The sequence below is a fragment of the Thunnus thynnus genome, chromosome 24 (genome assembly GCF_963924715.1).
Source record: "Thunnus thynnus chromosome 24, fThuThy2.1, whole genome shotgun sequence".
Classification (NCBI taxonomy): Eukaryota; Metazoa; Chordata; class Actinopteri; order Scombriformes; family Scombridae; genus Thunnus; species Thunnus thynnus.
In genome coordinates, this window is record NC_089540.1 from 105,514 (window position 1) to 126,728 (window position 21,215).

Below are 21,215 nucleotides of genomic sequence, written 5' to 3' on the forward strand. Positions count from 1 at the left end.
TACATCAACACAAGATTAGCCAACCAAGCTTCCCCTCAAGACCCTCTGTTCATCACGGAAACGGGAAGGGTAGCAACACGTTCTTGGTTCCATCACCACATGTGCTCGGTACTTGCCAGATCCGGAATACCCCCTGACCAGTTCTCAGGACACTCATTCCGCATTGGAGCCGCTTCCACCGCCTCAAGACAAGGTATTCCCGACAAGATCATCAAAATCCTCGGCCATTGGTCATCTCCCGCCTATCATACTTACATCCATCATGACCTGGATAACATAAAGAAATCCCATTCTTGCCTCTCTGGTTGAAGTCTCTTTGGGGGCTTTGTACAGATGCTGGATCATCGAGACAGCACCCTCACCCTGAGTCTCAACCCCCTTGTTCCCACTTACCTCCCTGACGTCGACGCCTCTCCTCCTTTCATCTATCACTCTCCTATCCACTCCCTCCTTCCCCTCTTTCCCGCCTGCTCTTCTTTCTCCCCATCCCTTGACCCTCATCCCCTCGACCCTTACCCCCTCATCCCGCATCCCACAACCTCGACCCTCACACCCTCGACCCTCTCCCTTCCCCCATCCATCCTTCCCTCTCCTGGATGTGATTCCTCCTTTTCACCCTACTCTTCCATCACACTCCCAATAAACCATTAAATCCATATTCTAGAAGGAGTGGTCTTGGTTAGTGAAATGAAGTTTATAGACTTATAAACAAAGTTTGGGAACCAAAGACCACGCCTTGTACGCATCCCATTTCCGCACCGCAGGGTATTTAGCCACACCACATCCGCTCCTCTCCCCTTTGTCACAGCTTGCAAGTCCCTCCCACCCGACCCCTCTGCTAACTTTCCTCTCTTCTCTGCTTGAACACAGGAACAGGGGGCTTGGCACAGATGCCGGATCATTGAGACAGCACCCCCACCCTGAGTCTCAACCCCTTTGTTCCCACTTACCTCCCTGACGTCGACGCCTCTCCTTCTTTCATCTATCACTCTCCTATCCACTCCCTCCTTCCCCTCTTTACCGCCTGCTCTTCTTTCTCCCCATCCTTTGACCCTTACCCCCTCATCCCGCATCCCACGACCTCGACCCTCACCCCCACATCCTCACGCCCCCAACCCTCTCCCTTCCCCCATCTATCCTTCCCTCTCCAACCATCCCTCTAACTATCATTCCTCCTTTTCACCCTGCTCTTCCATCACACTCCCAATAAACCATTAAATCCATATTCTAGAAGGAGTGGTCTTGATTAGTGAATTGCTAATAACCAAACCTGCTCCTAACTGAGTCCCAACAATAGCTATAGAGACATTATTCCAAAATCTTTGCAGATGCAGCTTTCATATTGAAAAAGTATTAAATTAGGCTAGATTTACATCAAGCTTTACATTTAAAAACTTATCATGTCAAAAAGGAGAACATCAGAGAAGTTGCTTGATATTGCTTGTCAATATTATAGAATATCATAGAATAAAAAACTATAAGCCTAACACAAATCTACTTACTTGGTTTTGTTTGTAATATAAATACCATGGTAAGAAAGGAAATGTTGGATCACCTAATGTAATGTTCTTTATAATTAGGGTCAACCATTTCAAACCATTCTGGTACATCTCAAACTGATTGTTGCTCTGTTCATCTTGCAGTCAGATATGTAATTTGCAGTCAACATTCTGCCCTCCTGTGGCAGGCTATACTTATTACAGGCTTTGACAGCATTATGCAGTTGTCACTGTAATCTGAATTTATAGATATGCCTATATATTCGCCTAGTAATGTTTCACTTAATTTGAATATTTTGACAATGAAAACATTAAATCAATTACTGGCTATAAGTATTATTGGCTGGGAAGGAGTGCAATGTAAGAAAAACCCTCCACATCTGGTAAAACATATTAAGATAAAAAAGGAAGAAATATAAAGATAAAAAAAAACAATAACTTGGTATTATTACTGACTGTGGTGTGTTCAGGCAGAATATAAAGTTAAGATGTGGCCAGTTAGTGTAGAAATAGAAAAAAAAATCTGTAAGTCAGAGGCATGAGCAAAACTTTGAACAATAAGTTTTCATGGTCCTGTCTCAGTCCCGTCTGGTCTCATGGTGTTTTCTGGATTTTGGTTGTCTATTTGGTCTGTGTCCCCGGGTGCTTTTCATTAATCCAACATTATTCCAGCGTCATTTTGAGGAGACAACTACTCATAATACACAGCAACTCTACTGTCAAATATATAGAATTCAGCTATCACTATGTAGAAATTATTAAGTAGGCCTAACAGTTTACACTCTAAAGTTTAAACTTAAAATTCATTCATACAATTAATTAACACTTTACACTGTTACTTAATACTTTATACATAGTGATAGCTGGAAGGAAAACACCTGATAACTGTTCCCATTTTTATCTTTTGATAATAGATCTATAGCAGTGTCTGGCTGTCACAGAATAAGACACAAATAGACAATTTAAACCCATTAATATTAAGTAAAATATTGCTTATTGATTTTGTGACAGCCTGACATCCCTTTCAGGCTCAGGATGATATTACAGGAGATATACAGCTGTGCAGTTTCATATTTTCCTGAAGGAGCTGAGATGTACTGAAACGGAAAAGAGGAAAAGAAGCTTTTTGGCTTATGAAGAAAAATAATAAAGTTACAAGAGTGTTTTTTGTGATTGATTCAATCATTTTTATTTTATAGATAAATATAATCAGCTGCTGTTTGTGCTTTCATTCCTGTTCCACAGGTACTTTTCCTGATCTGCTGTATTACAACAACAGCCCAACTGTTTACTGTCCCGTCAGATCAGCTGACCAATAAGTAAACACATTAGATCAAAAGGGTGTTGTTGTCCGGGAAAAAACTTCCGCATAGGTTGTGGGTCCTCACTCTAAGCTCCTCCAGGAGCCTCCTCTCTCCTCGCTCCTCATCTCCAGATTCATTTAGGGGATTGGAAGATGCCCCATGATGGCAGAAAGAGATTGGTTTCTGGCTCACGGAGGAGAGAGGACGCGAGGAAGCATAGGGTACATCCCAAGTCTCTTATTTGATCTTTCCTCACTCCTCGCTCCTCACCTGAATCGGAAGTTGTTCTGATCTGCAACTTTGATGGGCGTCCCAAGTCTCTTATTTTTGCTCCGAGGAGCGAAGAGTGAGGAGGGATCTCTGAGGAGCATGGAGCGAGGAAACACAAGAGCAGCCTTCACACCGGCCGACAGGCCCCATTATAGGATATCAGTTATTGATTGGACGCTGCAGCTGATTGGACTGATCTGATACATCACAACATCACTGCAGTTTCATACTGACGTAGAGACAGATTACAGATTAAATTTAAGTGTATCACTCCCAAATTTTATATATTATTTGTTGTGTGATTCATCATCTAATTAAACATCTGTGTTAATTGTCTGTCTGATCAACAAAAAGAACCATAAACTTTCTTCATTTATTTGAAAGGTTTGTCTTCTCATGATCTTGTTATTTTCCCCATGAACTATTATTATGGATATAATTAAGGTCAGGGAGGGAGAGTCTGTATGTCAGCAAAAAACACATTTTAAACACATTTATATTTTACATAATTTGTCATCATATCCATTCAGTCACATGTGAGGCTGAAAATGAATGTTAGTTTTGATATAAAGTCACAAATGACCTCCTAACTGCATCGGACAAAGGATTTGTCTCTATACTTGTCCTGTTAGATCTTAGTGCTGCATTCGACACAATTGACCATCAAATCCTTTTGCAGAGACTGGAACATTTAATTGGCATTAAAGGAACTGCATTAAGCTGGTTTAAGTCCTATTTATCAGACCGATTTCAGTTTGTACATGTTAATGATGAATCCTCCGTGAAGGCAAAAGTTAGACACGGAGTTCCACAAGGTTCTGTACTTGGACCAATTCTATTCACCTTATATATGCTTCCTTTAGGTAATATTATTAGGAAACACTCCATAAATTTTCATTGTTACGCAGATGACACTCAATTATATTTATCAGTGAAGCCAGATGAACCCAATCAGTTAAACAAACTCCAAACATGCCTTAACGACATAAAGACCTAACTTACAAAGCCCTTAATGGTCAGGCACCATCATATCTTGAAGAGCTCATAATACCGTATTATCCCACTAGAACATTGCGCTCCCAGTATGCAGGCTTACTGGTGGTCCTACAGTCTCTAAAAGTAGAATGGGAGGCAAAGCCTTCAGCTATCAGGCTCCTCTTCTATGGAACCATCTACCGGATTCAGTCCGGGGTGCAGACACCCTCTCTTTGTTTAAGAGTAGGCTTAAAACTTTCCTTTTTGATAAAGCTTATAGTTAGGGCCGACCAGGCTCGCCTTGGATCAGCCCTTAGTTATGCTGCTATAGGCCTAGACTGCTGGGGGACTTCCCATGATGCACTGAGCTCCTCTCTCCTCCCCTTCCTCCTCTCCATCTGTATGTTTTCATGCAACATCAATACATGTCACTAACTTTGCTTCTTCCCCTGAGTTTTTTTTGTGCTTTCTCATCTCACAGGAAAAGCTGAGTCCCGGGCCGAACCTCCGCGGTCCTTCACAGTCCTGGTGGCATCCTTCCCTGGCTGTTGCTGCTCGTGCTTGTTGTTGTTGTTGTGATTTTTTTTTTCTTCTGTCCCCCCTCCCCCTTTCCCTCTCTCTTTCTCTCTCTCAACCCAACCGGTCAAAGCAGATGGCCGCCCACCAAGAGCTGATATAAGTTACATAATTTCAATTTTCCCTGACACATAACTAATAAATAATTTCCAGTGTTCAAAAGACACTGATCATATTCTGGGTTATTAAACAATGAATTCACAATCAGAATATCAAAAAATACAGATGCAAATAATTTATAAATGATATAAACATATTCTGCCTGATGTGCCTCTGAGCAGGACACAGTAAAGAATGCAGGTTTCTATTCATGTACAGGTGTTGCTGAACAGGTAACAGGCTACAAAGAGAACTGATAACGTGCACCTTTATTTGTATTATCACAGTGCGCATGTGTGCAGATACAAACTCCATCAAAAGTCGCTACAGCTGTTAAAGCCAACTGACAGCTGATCTATTGTGAGCATCATCAGAAACAGATGTTACTTCACATGATGCTTCAGAAGAAAGGACGTCTCATGTCTCTAAAAACAAATTTCTTAATTTCCCCTCTCCTCATTTGGTTTCCTTGCATCTCTCCATGCATCCACAGAGGGAGGCACTAAGACGCAAGGAAAAGACGCAAGTGGGGGAAACGTGGAGAAGTCTCTTAAAGTGCTTTCCTCTGAAGTGTCACGTGAAGCGATGTCCATTTCTGATAACAGTGACAGCTGATTACAGCTGGCTCAGCTGTCAGTCGGCTTTAACAGCTGTAGAAACTTCTGATGGAGTTTGTGTCTGCACACATGTGCACTGTGCTGACACTAATAAAGGTGCACAGTTATCACTGCCAGAGCAGCCGTTTCCTCTCTGCAGCCTGTTACCTGTTTAACAAACACCTAAATAACAACCTGTGTCCTGCTCAGAGGCACAGGAACCATTTCTACTCGCAGAATGCGTTTATACTATTTAATGATTATTTGCATTTTTTGATAATCCTGATGGCGAATTCATATTTTAATAACCTAGAATATGATCAGGGTGTCTTTTGAACACTGGAAAATATGTATTTGGCTAAATGTTTCATGGAAATGGAAATTATGTAACTCATATCAAACCCGACGCTCAGGAATTTTCAGCCTCACATGTGACTGAATGGAGATGAAGATGTAAAATATAAATGTGTTTAACTGTTATTATGGATAAAATTAAAGTCAGGGAGAGTCTGTCTGTCAGCAAGAAACAGTTTAATGGCTGAAATAAGAGATCATGAAAAGAAAAATCTTTCTAATAAATGAAGAAAGTTGTTTATGGTTCTTTTGTTGATCAGACTGACGATTAACAGATTTTTAACTATATGATGAATCAGAAAACAAATAAAACATAAAACATGGGAGCGAAACACTTAAAATTGATCTGTAATCTGTCTTCGGTATGATGTTGTAATGTATCAGATCAGTCAGATCAGCTGCAGCGTCCAATCAATAACTGATATTAAATAAGGGGGCGTGTTGGCTGGTAAAAGACTTCAGTGAAGGCTGCTCTCGTGTTTCCTCGCTCCTCAGAGATCCCTCTTTGTTCCTCGGAGCAGAAATAAGAGACGTGGGACGCCCTTCAAAATGGCACACCAGGAACAATTTCGGGTTCAGGCGAGGAGCGAGGAAAGATCAAATAAGAGACTTGAGATGTACCCATAGAGTTAGCAGAATGAAACGCACCCTCTGTGTTCCTGTGCTCCTCCCCAATCTGCTTTTCTCTAGACACTGCATCGTCCTGCCCTGTGCCATCTGTTCTCGGAGCCAATCAGCTCCCTGCCTGTTCTCCTGCCTAGTCACCTGCCCCCTAGGTTGTTTTTGATTGTTTCATCTTATTCATTCATTGTGCCCTGTTTTATTGTGAAATACTCACCTCTGCTCTCATTTCAGATACTTAACTTCCTGCCCTTGTGTGTTTCCTGCCTGTATGATTGTCTACTCTGCCCCAGTTAGTTTCACTTGTACCTCATTACCATTCCCTCCATAGTATGTAGACTGTATGTTCCCCTCTTTCAATGCCAGTTTCTCTTAGTATCTCTGTGTCTAGTGTTCCAGCCTTTTTCCAAGTGTCTAGTTTTCATGGTGTTTGTGATGTTTGCTTAGTTTTACCTGTTCTTGTACTTATTCCTGCATCTTTGACATGTGGACTGATTTTGACCTGCCTGCCTGCCTGCCTTGCCCAGTTTGGACTTGTTTGCCTTATTTGGACTGATTCCTCGCTAACTACCTGTAAGCTTGTGTTTTAGAATTCTCATTAAAAGCCCTTCTCACTTTACCTGTCGGTCTGTAGTGTCTGCATTTGAGTCCTCTTGCCTGTAACTTTACCAGTCCTCACATAAGTGAGGTGAAAGTTTGAGTTGCACTCCAACTGTATGTCCATCTGTGTGGCATAGGTACATGTACCATATGTAGTGTGGGTGTGTGTGTGTGTGTGTGTGTGTGTGTGTGTGTAAGGTACCGCATCTGAAGTGGTGCTGGTCACTGGGTGGCAGAAGGGTTTAATCTCCTGGTCATGTGGGGATCAGCTTTCAGGATCAGAGAGAGAGAGAGAGAGAGAGAGAGAGAGAGAGAGAGAGAGAGAGAGAGAAAGAGAGAGAGAGAGAGAGAGAGAGAGAGAATTTATTGATGTCTAACTGTGCTTAAAGTACAGTGCTGATTTGAGAGCCCTGTAGCCACAAGCAAGGAGTAAAAGGATGGTGTACTTGAAACCTTAAGCCTTTATGCCTGAAAGACATATATTGTCTTATGATCTTGGACTTACAATCTGTGAATCCAGATTTTCTTTCTTCTGCCTGGAAATTTTGAACTCACAGGCATTTCAAGAACTTCAGAATTTTGTAAACATTCTCAGCTTCATCTTGGAACCCTCCTGAAGGATTGGACTCATCTGAAAATTATAGGCTTAAAATAGCATTTTGGAATTCTGGAATTATTCTTATCTACTCCTATTCCTAGCCACTTGCCTTGGAACAACCTGTGATCAATTTTGGAATATTTTCTTATTTATTCTACTCTTTATTCTACAATCTACAATCTTTATTGTCCTCAGAAACACTCTGAGATTTCTTTTTGGACCTAATCTGGAAATTGGAACCATTCTGCAATCTTAATCTTAGGTACCTCCTAATTCCCTATTCGACCTTTTCTGGAATACTGGGCTAAATCCGCAAACTTGACATCTTACAGAACTGCACACTGATTCTGGAAACTTGGGCACCAATTCGTCCTGAGTAAGTGTCCAATCATTTCCACATACTTAATCAATGGCTCAGTCAGACTCCTGCCCAAACCCAGACATGTCAAATGGCACCATTGTCCACACCCCACTAGCTTTTTGTTCAGACCTCGACACTCAGAGGGGAAGAAGGAATGAGGAGGGAGAAGAAGATGAGGAGGTGGAGCTAGCGGAAGAGGTAGGGGAAGATGTTTTGATGATGGATGAAGCAGGAGAGTGGCATGCTGAAGGAGAAAGTGGAGACCAGGATGAAAGAGAGGAAGTGAAGATTATCCAAATGGCCCTGTTACCAAATGAAGCAATAAAAGAGGGTGAGGGAGGAGGTGAAAGACTGGAGGAAAATGGGGAGGGAGATGTAGAATTGGGGGATGAACAGCATGAAAAGACAGATGAACAGAAAGAGGGTACAGGCAAGGGAGTAGAAAGGTCAAAAGACACAAAGACAGTGACTGAAAATTCATGTTACTTTTCAGCAATGATAGAGGTTGAAAAAGATAAAGAGCAGATATCACACAGCGATGGAAAACATGAAGAAGACAGTGAAAAAGAAGAAAATAATCAAGACTGTGTGAAAGCAAGTGTGAAAGAGGAGAGGGAGGAAAAGACCAGTGAGGCTGATAGAGGATTAGAAGAACATCAGATAGTATCTACCACTGATAATGCAGAGACTACCTGGGATACTCAGAACTCAGGAGCTGATGCACAGAAGTCTGACGAAGGTACACAGTTGTCTTCTGATAACACAGACAAAACAGAAGTTGTTACATTGCCAACCAATGGTGATGTAACAGAAAGAATTGAGGATCCAATGATAGATGTGATCCCTGTTACCATGGAGGTAAATGAACAAGTCAAAATTCAAGATGATCTTTGCCAAACCTCAATTGTCAGTGACAATGTCATACCTTTTGATGCAATTGCTACAGTCGAGGTGGTGGCCAATGAGACAAGCAAATCAAGCAATGAGAGTCAAAATGAAATGAAAAACACTGATGAGAAGCTAACAGTAATGGATGAGGGAGAGCAGAGTACAGAAGAGAAGGGAAAGACAGGTGATAATGTTGTTAGAGAGTTAACAGTTGAGGAAGTGGATAGAGGAAGAGATGATCTAGAAATGCAGGAAGAAACAATTGTTCAGCTTCAAAACCAGGCTCCTCCAGAGGTAGCTCCTCCAGAACCAGTACTTCAGTGTTTGGAGGATTTACCTTTAGACACACAGCTACATGTGGATTTGGACCAGGTGGAGGAGGCCTTTGAACTGGAGGAAGGGAGTGAAGTCGACCTAAACCAGCCAAGAGGAGAGGTCAAATTAGATGAGAATGAGTCCGCAACAGAGGGGGGAGGTGATTTGCAAGAACATCCTTCACAGCTCCTCAAAGAAGCAAGGGCAGACACCTTGTGGGAACAGCTAAGAGAGCCGGCCCTTGTAGAGGACGAAAAGGGAGTAGGAACAGAGGAAGAAGCAATGGAGGGAGATGTAGAGATGGCAGAAGAGCCTGTGACTGTTTTAGATGATGAGATTGAAGAGACAGAGGAGAGTCAGAGAAAAGAATCCGAGGAACAAAAGCCTGCCACCATTTTAATCACTTCCGAAGATGCCGCTGTCAAGACAAAAGATGGAGTGCATCAAGAGCTGGAAGGAGAGAAGGTTAAACTAGGTAAAGAGAATGATGAGAAGCAGAAGGATAATAAGGACAAGAAGCCGAAATATGAAAACCCAGAGGTAGAGTTGGATATACATGGAAGAGTTAAAGGACTGAAGCAAGCAATGGAGAATGGGATCCTATGTCCTGAGCCACAGCCATTTAGGAAGGAAGGATGGGGGACATCAAGACTGCTGTCACTCAGGAGAAAAGATGATGACTGGATTAAAAAAGATCAACCAGAGGAAGAGAGAGCTCCAGAAATGAAAGATTGGAGGAAAGACCTGAAGCCTCTGAAAAAAGACATCTGGGAATCTGAGAGGGAGAGAAAGGAATGGATGAACAAAGAACCAATGACAAAAGAGAAAAGTCCACCAAGGAAGGAGGACTGGATAAAAGAGCTGAAGTCAGTGATCAAAGACGAATCTCAGCCCAAAAAGAGGGATGAGCAGGTGAAGAAAAAGCGAGTGGTGCTGCTGGAGGATGGCCATTCATACATCCCCCAGCAGGAGGAGATGACAGAAGAGAGGAGAGAGGAAGTGAAACTGATCTCCCATAGGAGGGTGGAGAGCCCTTTGCCTCCTTTGCGCAGGAACAGCAGAACATCCCAAGACCAGGAGTATGAGATCTCACTTTATGTTAAGGTAATGAAACATATGCATACAGCCTTTCCAACATACACAGACTGTACACATACAGTATGTCCACCCTGAGTCAATAACACCTTATATACATTGAGAAAAGAGGATGCTTTCATGGTTCCTTGGTCAAGGCCACAGACGATAATGGTTTTGGTGGCTCTAGTACCTTAAATGACGTTATCACAATATAAAAGACAGCAATAAGACCATACTTAAAAGATGATGATGAGTATAATTTAAGCCTGTGGTCAGGCCGCCCAGATTAAAATACAAAGCTTCCTTATTCATTTCAAATAGACCACTGGGTTGGTAGAGCAGGGGTCCCAATGCAGAGGCCTCTAGCAAAAAAACAGGGTCATTTGGCAGAAATACTGAACCCATCTAATTCATCTTCTGTAATTCACTGCATAGGCCAATCAAAAACCCACATTTCTGGTAGTTCACTTTGTATTGTGGATGGCGTAATCCTAGTATTTGCCATGCATAATGGATGATAAAAGAGTATTATAAAACACTGTGCAGTGTTTTGATGTCTGATAAGCACGGGGGTTCCAAAGGACAAAGCATTTACAAGAGTGAAAGTACAAACATTAAGGGAAATGCTCCAAATCCAGAAATGCTAGAAAATACCAAAACACATACAAAAGTGAAAACACTCTTGTGTGTACTTTGTTCTAAGGGCAAAGGTAGATAAGCCTTAAAACTCAATTAGCTCCACAGCACATGCAGAATATGTCATACAGACAACAGAGGTTGTCAAGGTAACAGGAGCTGGGACGTGATGATCCAGGGAGCATATATGGCAAAACTACTGATTTTCTCGAGAGCTGACGTGTACCGACGCTTGGAAATAGAACATGGTGTATGACAATGATGTGTTGTGCTTCAACCCAAAATGAAGAGTATTGAGATGCTGCTGGTGTGTGTGGCCCTAAATCTGGACTTCCTGGTTTGTTTCATCAACTTATTGATACCTGAAGCAAAGCAGCACACAAAATGTTTTTCAACACAGCACTATTTTTGCTCTGAAATCCTTCTAACTGATATAGAATTACTACTGACACAGAATCAAACTCTTGAATGGGCTTCATACCAGATCCACATAAACTTGTATTGTATCATTGGGTATCAGACCTAGAAACATCAGTCTGGCCACAGGGACAGCTGAGTTAGTCTATCTGCAGCTGATTCTCAGTGCACTCCCATGCTCTGGCACTGGAGAACCAAATGTGAGCCAGCTGTGTTTATGGCTGCCTTTAGACTAGGTTTCTGAGCAATGTAGATTTGGGACAATTTCTGGGTCACAAACTCAATAATAAACAATAGAGCTGATTGTGTAGCTGGAAGCTATTCTACCAGCAGCAGCAATTTAAACAAATAGTATTGTGTAAAGCCACCTGACACTTGTGCTAGCTAACAGGCACAATGTGCCATAGATACTATATTCACACTTCACAGTGTGTTTTCAGTTCATAAGAGTTAGCTGTAACATTTCGATCACCTAAAAAAATCTTGTTCAGCATTTGGTTGTGATAAAAGATCCTCTAAGGAATCAATGTTTTAGGCCTGTTTTTCGCTAGCGGAAATTAGCATTAGCATTAGCGTTATCACTGTTTACCATAGATTGTAAATGTACCATGCTAACCAAGCTAACAGCTAGCGCTATGGTCAGCGCCAGCCTCTCATCCAAATATGATCACTTCTGGCTCCAAAAATCAAACATGGCGACAGTCAAATCCAAGATGGCGATGGTCTAATCGCTAAACTCGAGGCCTCAAAACGGCAGTTCACAAACCAATGGGTGACATCACGATGACTACGTCCATATTTTTTACAGTCTACGATGTAGATACATATGATGTTGTCTACTAATATTAAAGAGGGTGGTAGTTTTTGCTGATACTTAATAAGATTTTGGTTTGGGAACAAAAATACATTTATTATATTCAGGACTTGACAACATTAACTTATCATTGTATATTTGCTGTTTCAGAGCTGTTGGCTGGTTGCCCAACATTTCTAGTGTCGCTATTGTGTGGAAATATGAAAATTTGGAAAGATTAGATAATTTCTTGGTTTAATGTTGCCTGCTACCTCGTGTGCTCAGTGTGTTATCTTGCCTTCAGTGTATTTTTATATATAATATTTTTCCTCTTCAGTGTAAAGTGCCTGTGATTACCTTGAAAAGTGCTCTATGAATAAAATGTATTATTATTTTTGTAAGGTTGGAGTCAATGAAGTCAACGACAAGTTTTTTAAAATCAAAAAATGATTGTGTGAATTACTATTATTATTATTATTTCGATTAGATGCTGCCCTTATAGGCACATAATGTTACACACAATTACTTTCAAAATTAGTCTAAAAATAGCATAAATTTGAAGAGTGAGGCTGAAATGTTGAGTTTATGTGCTTTTGTATGTCTAGCATAGGTATAGGTACTATATTATCATTGTGTGTGTGTGTGTGTGTGTGTGTGTGTGTGTGTGTGTGTGTGTGTGAGTGTGTGTGTGTGTGCGTGATACAGAGAGAGAGCAAGTAAGAGAGAAACCCCATCTTGATCTACTTACCTTATCCAATTAAGATAGTGATATCCTAATCCATCAGGCATGGTAGCCTACATTTTACAAGGTTGTGGACAAAATAATAGGAATACAATATTATAATATAGTGTAACCCAATACCATATCCTTCTGAAGCTTATAATAATCATCGATCATCCATAACTTGCAAATGCACACACATACACACACCAGATCATTTCTCTCTCTGGTTCAGCAGCACATTCCTCACTGAGGTGAGAATAAAGGAGTGCAGCATGCTGAGGGCCAGCAGAGAGGTTTAACGCCAAGAAAAATGCACTAATATCTGAGAGCCTCTACTCACACATACACACAACCACCTTGTTCTCCATGGGAGTTCACATTCAAACAAAGGCCTCCTTTGTCAGGTACACTGTTGGCGGCACAGACTGAGGTAGATGGAAATATTATGGAAAGGTTCAAGCGTCCCTCTGTGTTGCTGTAGCTAATAGCACTTGAGGTATAGGAGGGTTGAAACATTAGATCAATCAGTCATCAAATATCTAGAAAGCAGTTCTTTCAAAATGACATGGTCAAATTACACCAACAAAATCTTGACTTAAATAGAGTATGGGTATTTTCTGTCATTGCTTGCATGTACTGAAGGAATGAAGTTAGGGCATTAATGAATAGCGTAGTGGTGCTATGCTGTTGCCAGTAGCATGCAGGGTTAATCTCTACATTCTCACTCTGTAAGCTGATTAGCCGTTTGGTTCTTAGAGCTCTGGGCACAGCGGTGCTGGAAATAACACATCCTCACACTCAATTCTGCATGTACATTATGTTTAACAGCTAGGAACCAATCTCAGCAATGACCAAGGTTTGAATGATAAAGGCCTACTGGGTTTTTAATGTATACAGCTGATCTGACAGCTGACATCTGTTCCAGTGACTGCAGTGATCACTGCTGATTTGTTGACCTGTGCTGTCCAGTCTACTTATCCTCGTCCTCAGCCTCACCCGCTTCCTGGCCCCCCTTTTCATGGACTAGACTGATGTAAACATCATGGACCTACTGTCTTTGGACTTATTTTACTGCACTTATTAATCTAATCTTGTTATTTCTAAATTGCACGTACTATAATTCTACTCTTGGACATTGCATTTCTGTTTTTTTTTTTTTGCTTCCTTCCCATCTACAGCTCCTATAGTGGACCACAATAATTCCTTAACAAGGTTATTATTGTAACCATGATGATGAAGGTCGCCTAACTTTAAAGTCCCCCTCCTTGAAAAAATGTAGTTTGCTCATAGTTACTTTACTTGGCGGTTTGAGCTTCACGTGCAGAATGATGTATGTGCAGTTGTTTTCACATTCATCTGCTTAAGGGGGAATGTTTCTCTGTGCTGCTCACAATTTAGGGCTTATACCAGTGAGCATGATTTATGACATCACAACTATTTTAGATCCAATTATGGTTGAGTGTACAACATACGGTGTGGAAACCTAAAGCCTCCAGTGCACATACACTGAGAAAGGACTGTTCAGAGAAGTAGGAGACATCTTATGTCCAGCAGTTTGCCACTTTTGAAATGAAAAAATATTTGTAGATTCATGGATTCTGGATTTATCAATGAGGGAAAAAAAACAATCGATGTAATTTTAAGAATTTTTAATGAAGTAAATTAACTTTTTTTTTTTAAAAAAAAACATGATATATACATTATCATTCAAAGTATTTTTAGATGTCTTAAAACATGTCTGGAGGGGATCTTTAACAAAGTAGTTATTTTAACTTAAACCACAATTTTTCCCCAAACCTAACCGTCATTTAGGTTTAGACACAGTCATTTTGTGTCTAAACCTAATCAAACCTTAAACATAGCGTTGTAACATCATTTTCAGGACTGTAACAGTTTTAGAGGGCACCGACAAATGATGTTGTCTTGCTGATTGAGGCATCAGATCAAAAAATGCTTGAAAGTGTCACTCTTGAGTGCATGGACCAACAACATACTGTATTTTGTCATTAAATTTGGTGGACTTGTTGACAGGGCTGGAATGGGAAAATCATTTGGGAAATATAACGCGAAATATAGCCCTCGTCAGGCCACTTTTTAAGCTGGGTGTCTGAGGATCTCCCACTAGGAAAATTTTAAACTTGACTTGCTTGTGATCCCACTGGGTGCGCTGTGGCACATTTCAGAAACATCCCAGCTCCGGGCTAAAGATACGTGCCCTGTCTATTTTTGATGGAGGCCGTGTCAAGTTGTACACATGGATATATTGTAAGAGCTGGATACCTGACTAAAAATGGCGCCAATTCAGTCCTAAAGGAATTGCTTGCCTGGCGCATATGCCAAAAAAAGTTTCTAGCTTCTGGGTTTGCTTCCGTGTTGTGTGGCCCACTGAATATGCGCAGTAGTGTTTCCCCTGCTGGCCCCGCTCGCGAGTTCCCGCTCGGCCCATAGACTTTTCATTGTGATGACGTCACAGATTTTTAAATTTCTTTTCTGGGCCTGAGGAAAGTTTTACAAATATAAAACTTCCATGAATCAAAAGTTCATAATAGAAAGAGTTATAATTGACGTTGTTTGCAGTTCGACCTGTCCTGTCAACAGTTTTACAGACGACTGTTTTTCAATGGTGGTCTATGGGGAAAATCCTTTTTGGCCACTGGGAAAAATTGGTTGCAAGGCTGAGTGGCGGTGCCCTATCCAGCTCTTATTATACATCCATGGTTGCACAGAGCAGATCAAGCTGGGCAGGAAGTCAGACACAGAAACAGCACAGAGCATCCAGTCAACTTTCAAAATGAACACCCCGTGCAGATGCCTGATCATATATCAACAATAAACACAATTAAACAGACAAATAAAGAAACCATTTAACTACGTCACCTACTTAACCATAGTAGAAGCACAAAAATCAAGGAAAATTACCAAATCAACAAAATCTGAGCAAGTTAACAAAATCAGGCAGTTTAGTTGCCCTGCTACTGCAGTAATTACGGTAGTCTAAAGACGCCTTTTCAGGCTGCCGTGATTACTGTAGTAGGAATGCAGCTGAATTTAAAAGGCGAATGGCTTCCCTGCAATCAAGACACTCCGCCTCTTAAACGCTCCTTGTGGCATAGGACGCCGTGCAGAGGACGGAGGAAATCTACGTTCCGGTTAGTACAATGTACTGTTATGAATCTCAAATAAAACTAAAAGTACATATCATTAAGTAGGGAGACGACACTACTACTACTGTGGCACCAATGCTACTCTCTTCACCTTCAAAAAGAAAAAAAGCAAGAGCGTGCCATATTTTTAATGAACGTTACCATAATACAGTTAACCACTACACTAAACTCCACCTATTCAAAGAACAGACCAAGAGTACAATACCCTATTCAGTTAACTGATTTACACTCATCAGAAGTTTGAGTACACCTATTTAAAACAATTTTTTCTATAAAATTACCTTAAACTGTATGCATATGATTTTTCTTGTACCTGCAGGTTGCTCTGAAGTAGTGGGCTTCTGTACTACTGTGGCACCAATGCTACTCTCTCCACCTTCAAAAAGAAAAAAGCATAGCTTAGCACAGCACATCATATCTTTTAATGTACCAATATAATACAGTTAACAACTCTCTCCACCTATTCAAAGAATAGAGCAAGAGCACAATACCCTACTCAGTTTACTGATATACACTACTCATCAACAGTTAAAATAGTCCTTTAACCAACATAAACATTAAATAACAATAATAGGAAGTTTCAACAAATTACAGTAACCTGAATAGTGTGATAGAAGACTTTGTGTTGTCTCAATAATTTTCAATTATGAGTTCAAAGTATGAGCTCACTGACTGAAAATTTCACCAAAACATGAATTTTCAAATACTATTGACCACATTAACTAGACATGATACGCCAATTATGCCATCAATGATTTTGAGGAAATTAGAAAGGGAACTACCACTTTTGTTATTGATTGTGAAGTTTCCTGACAGCTTTAATAGGGGGTAATGATCATCAGTAACATTAGCTATGTTAGCTAGGTAGCAAACGTTAGCTAGCTAGCATGTTTATTTACTGACTAAACTGGCCGCTGTGGTCCCCTGCGTGCATCCATTTGGTCAATTTTGCCACATTTAGCGGCATCTCCTGCAAGCACCTTTCTTTTTTTTTCTCTTTCCCTCTCTGCTCCACCCTCTTTTTTTCCACCATTCATCTTGCTAAGTCATTTAACCGCACTAACTGCCAACTACTCTCTCACCCTCTCTCTCTGTCTTTCGACTCGCTACTTCTACTGTGTCTGGCTGCCACAGCAGTCCGGGCAGTGTTATGCTCAGGGTCAAAAATAAAAATCTGCAGCCTGTGGCGAGCCTGCCGAGCCATTTAGCAGACCAGGCCACCGGGAAAAGTCCCAGTGCTCCCAGTTGCCAGTCTGGGCCTGCTTGTTGACATTCACACTTAATGCTACTTTGAGAGGAAGGGGCAATTATTTTGTGGTATGGTTAAGATTTGGCAGCATTTGCATACTGAGTTCATGTTTCAGGCTTTATTGTATTCATGTGTCAAACACCCCACCAGTTACCACACAAACCACGTGAACCACACAAAGAGGGAAAGAGTTGAACTATTAACAGGTGTCAGTGTCTAGTAATACAGCACCTTTATCTACACTTACACTTGGGAGATTTTGGCTTGTGACAAATTGCTCTGGATTGAATTTACAACCAGTGACAGCTTCTTAATAACAAATCAGCCTGCAAAAAAACATATTGGATGAACTCAACACAAATAAAAGAGAGAACAAGACAGATTTCACAGCTGCTGTGGGTGTGAAAAAGACCTTCCATCCCTGCTGTAACACACTCACACTGGATACATTGTGTGCATGTGTTTGCAATGAAGCAGAGATTCCATTGCCACCCACTGAGATATGAAGGAACTGTAACACTGTTCTGTGCCTCAAAAATTCACACAAAAACTGACCTCAAGTAAGATTACAATGTTTATTAGATAATGGTCATTATAAAAGGAACATCAGAGAGAGAGACAGATCATAACCTGCTTTCATCAAAACATTGTGTGTGTTTGTCAACAAAGGGGGCGCTAAATCAAGAAAAAAAACCCTGTTCTGACGTAAAAGTAGAGTACATGTTATCCTCATTATTGTTATACTGGCAGCTACAGCACTAAAAATAACAGCATGTATGTCTTTTATGTCTTTATTGTCTATAACTGCACTGTAAAAAACTTACTGTGATTTTTACAGTAATTAATTAGCAGCAATTGACAAGTAACTTAGGCTACTGTAAAATCAATTAGTTACTGTAAAATAAATTACAGTAAGTTAGTTGTCAATTGCTGCCAGTTAATTACTGTAAATATAAACACAGTAAACTTACTATAATTTATTTTACAGTAAGTTACTTGTCAATTGCTGCCGGTTAATTACTGTAAATATAAACTCACTGTAAAATACGTTACAGTAAGTTTACAGTGTTTTTATTTACAGTAGGACTACTGTAACTGTACTGTTCTCATTATGCGGCAACACAATTCAACAGCAACCCAAACTCCGTCCAATAAATGCATGAGAGTCAGGGATCATCTTAGTTGTGTCTTTAATAAGATGCCGTTGTAGATGAGAAAACACAACGAAATACAAAACAATTCAATAGTGTTAGAGCTGGTGACATGACAGGGTAGCTATGGCTTACTGCAGCATACTACATACATTTTAAATAAACCAAAATGTATGAATTTCTAATATGAATATATATTAAATTATAATAATGCACTTGCACTTTACATACAATGTAGTTCTCACAACAGTCTACATTCTTTTTTAGCTTATATCAGCGCCACAACAGGCAAACACATTAACTCTCAGCAATTACAGAATATATCTTACAAAGTTCACAAAAGCATCCTCCTCACAAATATCACCAAATGTGATTAGTATTTGAGATTAAATAACACAGAAACTTACAGATGATGCTTTCACAAGCTTAAACAAAGGGATGGCAGCAGATAATATATGTGTCTGCTCCTCAGTCTTCTTGAGTAGAAAGGGCTGATTTCAGATCACATGAGAACTATTTCCTGTACAGACAAACCCACCACTAGAAGGTGCTAAAACACTGCTAAAAGAACTAAAAAGCCTGGGGCAGAACACTCCCCGCCTGGCATCTATAAGATGTGTAAGAGAATTTCTTAAGAATTGAAGTTCTCTGAAGAATTAAAAACACAGAGTGATGGATCTTTCTTTACTCGTACATGCCAGCATGGAGAAGGGCACACAGCCGTTCTCCCGAACAACCAAACAGTCTCAACTTAAGTACAGCATATCCTAGTGGGAATTTGACAGAGAGAGGGTAATAAAGTAATAAAGTACTAATGTTGTAAAATAATAAAGCATATAGCCTAACCAATGAACACTGCTAAACTCTTGATGACCTCCTGACAAATTTGACACAGTCAATTCTACTACCAGGTGTCTCTAACAAGATTCATTGTACAGATGTCCTTCAGCTGTCTACAAAAGTTAAGGCACATACTTTGACACGATAAATCCCTTACAGATGTCATAACTAGTTAACTATCTTGATCTTTTCATGACAACAGAAGGATGACTTCCATGACTGGTCTGAGGAATGTCTTGCATGATCCTTCCTGGGAAACCTTGATTTGTATCTTGTCTACCTTCTCATCTGCACTTTTAAAGACCTCAGAGACAAGCGCCACCCGCCACTCATTGCGTGCTACTTGAGCGTCTCTCATCAGAACAAGGTCTCCCTTCTGAATGTCCGACTGTGTTGTCTTCCATTTGCGATGAGTCTGCAAAGTGGGGAGATATTCACGTCTCCAGCGATACCAGGACTGGTCAACAAGACTCTGCACCTACCTCCATTTCTGTCTGAAGTGGTTGCCTTCTGAGAACACTCCTATTGGATGAGGTAATCCAACCTCTTGAGTAAGTAGCATGGCTGGAGTAAGTATCAAAGGTGAGTCTTGGTTGGTAGACACAGGAGTCAGTGGCCTTGCATTGATTATCGCAGAGATTTCTGCCATGAATGTGCAGAGAACTTCATGGGAGAGAGGTTGACACTTGTCCTGCATCAACATGGAGTCCAGTATCCTTCGAACATCCCTATCATGCGCTCCCAGGCCCCGCAGGCATGGGGTGGATTGAATTCCCATGTGCAAGAGTGATCCCCGAGGTATTTCTGTACCACAGGTTCCTTCGCCATCTTGTGGAATCTCAGTTCTTTGCTTGCTCTTATAAAGTTCATCCTCCAGTCAGAGCGCAGCTGCCTTGCAGCTCCTCGAATAGCAAAGAACCTTCGAAGAGCATTAATGCAGCTTGAAGTGTCCATCATCTCCATTACTTCAATATGAACTGCTCGGGTGCTCATAAAAGCACAGCCCAGAGTTTGCTATGGCAAGCCCTCCTCTAGTTCTGCATGCCATGACTGTAAAAGGACCAAACACATCCAGGCCGACTACATTCTTAGCTTGAACTAGCTCCCTTTGAAGATGTGGTTGTTCACACTGGTGCCAACCAGTGCATTTGTGTGAAAGATTGACAAAAGAGGACTTGAAAGAGCAGGCTACATGGATAAGTGAAGCGATTCCATTCAGCAAGCTGTCTCATGTGGAAAAATGCTCAAAGCATTCTGAACCAAGTTGTCTGTCTTTCATGCTGGTGGAAGATGTGGTGACCTGGGGCTGATGGTGAATTTCAGAGTCTATTTCTGGAGGCTTGAGTTGTAGGGTATTGTATTCTGGAGGAGGCTTGAGTTGTAGGGTGACATGTGGATGGTTTGTAGAGGAAATCTGGCCCTGTAAGCCAAGTTGTATTCTGAAGTTGAAGGGCAGGAACGGATCTCGAAGCATGGTCAGCTGGATTGAGCTCAGAAGGCACATAATGCCAGTGCTCGGACCTCGTTGACTGTCTGATTCTCTGGACACTATTGTGTACATATACATAAAAGCGTCTGCTCTCATTGTATATGTAGCCCAGTACAACTCTACTGTCACAATAAAAAACGCACCTCATCTGGCTTGATATCGATTTCATGTAAAATGAAATCCGATATCTCTACAGCTAACACAGCTACACAGTTCAAGTCTGGGAATGGTGGGTTTGTGTTGAGGTGTCAGCTTTGCTTTTCCAAGAATGAAGCTGACGTCACACTTTTCATCCTCATAGATGGCTCTGAGATACGCTACTGTGGCAATAGCTTTGGTGGAGACATCACAGAGGAGGCACAGTTCAGTGTGTTTTGCCTTTGTAGTGTAGTCTGTAGTGATCTCCCAGCGCAAGCCAAGGCTACGCTGAATAAGCATGATTTCATCTCCAAGATTGAGGTCTTTGATGCCTTTAGCACAATCCTGAGGAGGGAAAGCTGACAGCACTGCTGCATTGTTGGATGCAATCTTGTGCAACCTTAGATTCGGCTCTGACAGTGGAGCCTGCAGCAGATCGATTGCCTCTTCTTCTGTAGGGAGTGACTTAAGACCATCGTCC

The 21,215-nt window shown here is 41.1% G+C and overlaps 1 protein-coding gene and 1 long non-coding RNA gene across 2 annotated transcripts in view; one reads left to right on the forward strand and one right to left on the reverse strand.

Annotated features, from left to right (window-relative positions):
- The first annotated feature begins 15,759 nt into the window (after positions 1 to 15,759).
- Positions 15,760 to 21,215, forward strand: part of LOC137177067 (chloride intracellular channel protein 5) — a 30,764-nt gene continuing 25,308 nt past the window's right edge. Inside the window, exon 1 of the mRNA XM_067583175.1 lies at positions 15,760 to 15,852. The gene's annotated coding sequence lies outside the window, so the exon portion shown is untranslated. The remainder of the gene's footprint in view (positions 15,853 to 21,215) is intronic.
- LOC137177068 (uncharacterized) overlaps positions 16,158 to 21,215 on the reverse strand; it is a 46,285-nt gene continuing 41,227 nt past the window's right edge. The window contains exon 6 of the long non-coding RNA XR_010925943.1: positions 16,158 to 16,243. This is a non-coding gene — a long non-coding RNA (uncharacterized lncRNA). The remainder of the gene's footprint in view (positions 16,244 to 21,215) is intronic.